General features: G+C 47.3%; 1 protein-coding gene across 1 annotated transcript in view; it reads left to right on the top strand.

Annotated features, from left to right (window-relative positions):
- rnf150b (ring finger protein 150b) overlaps positions 1-1,147 on the top strand; it is a 12,520-nt gene that overhangs the window by 7,924 nt on the left and 3,449 nt on the right. The gene's annotated exons all lie outside the window — the stretch shown is intronic.

The raw sequence follows: 1,147 nt of genomic DNA, 5'->3' as shown, positions 1-1,147 counted from the left end.
AACGTCAGGAATCTGTAACGTCACTAGTCTGTAACGTCAGGAGTCTGTAACGTCAGGTGTCTGTAACGTCAGGTGTCTGTAGCGTCAGGAGTCTGTAGCGTCAGGAGTCTGTAGCGTCAGGAGTCTGTAGCGTCAGGAGTCTGTAACGTCAGGAGTCTGTAACGTCAGGAGTCTGTAACGGCAGGTGTCTGTACAGGTGTCCATACTATAAGGTATCTATACTATCAGGTGTTATCAGGTGTGTACATGTAGCAGGGTACAGAGTGAAGCTGTCCTCCACTACACATTTAATTTTTAAAGTCCTTTTATTGAGTTCTGCAAAGAGCACAAAAAGTGTCTTTTAACCTCACAGTTCGCCACACACATACATTAACTTTCTACTAAGTGTGTGTTCTCATTCTCTGGATATATTTCTACATTTTAACATAAAAAATTATGAATGTCTGCACCAACATATCAACAGTAAATCATGTCTTGCATCAGTACTCCAAATCAGTTTAGTTTACATTCATGAATTACTCCTGAGCGGTGCGGGCTCATCATTTACTTCCTAGTCCCGTGCTCGCGGTAGCTAGCCACCAGTGCTAACCAGTAGTTAGCCATTTTCGTTACATTATGTTGGCTGACTCTCATAAACAATACCGCAGAACTCCAACCGGGTTAATAAACTAACAGATACAACAACGATTACACAGTTTCAACTCTCCCTGCTTACCTGCAAAGAGCACAAAAAGTGTCTTTTAACCTCACAGTTCCCCACACACATACATTAACTTTCTACTAAGTGTGTGTTCTCATTCTTTGGATATATTTCTACGAGACTTCCCTTTGACCCTGAACACACAGTGTAGTGAACGTGCCCTCTGCTGGCCGGAGTTAGTAACTCCATCCATCCATCCATTCTCTTCCGCTTATCTGGGGTTGGGTCGCGGGGGCAGTAGGCGGAGCAGGTCGTCCCAGACCTCCCTCCCCCCGGAGAAGCTTTCCAGCTCTGCCTGGGGGATCCCGAGGCGTTCCCAGGCCAGCCGAGAGATATAATCTCTCCAGCGGGTCCTGGGTCTGCCCCGGGGTCTCCTCCCAGGTGGACGAGTTCGGAAAACCTCCAGAGGAAGCCTCCCCGGAGGCATCCGAACCAGATGTCCATACC

Source organism: Stegastes partitus, unplaced genomic scaffold, assembly GCF_000690725.1.
Source record: "Stegastes partitus isolate 25-593 unplaced genomic scaffold, Stegastes_partitus-1.0.2 Scaffold1956, whole genome shotgun sequence".
NCBI lineage: Eukaryota > Metazoa > Chordata > Actinopteri > Pomacentridae > Stegastes > Stegastes partitus.
This window is presented reverse-complemented; position numbering and strand designations above follow the sequence as displayed.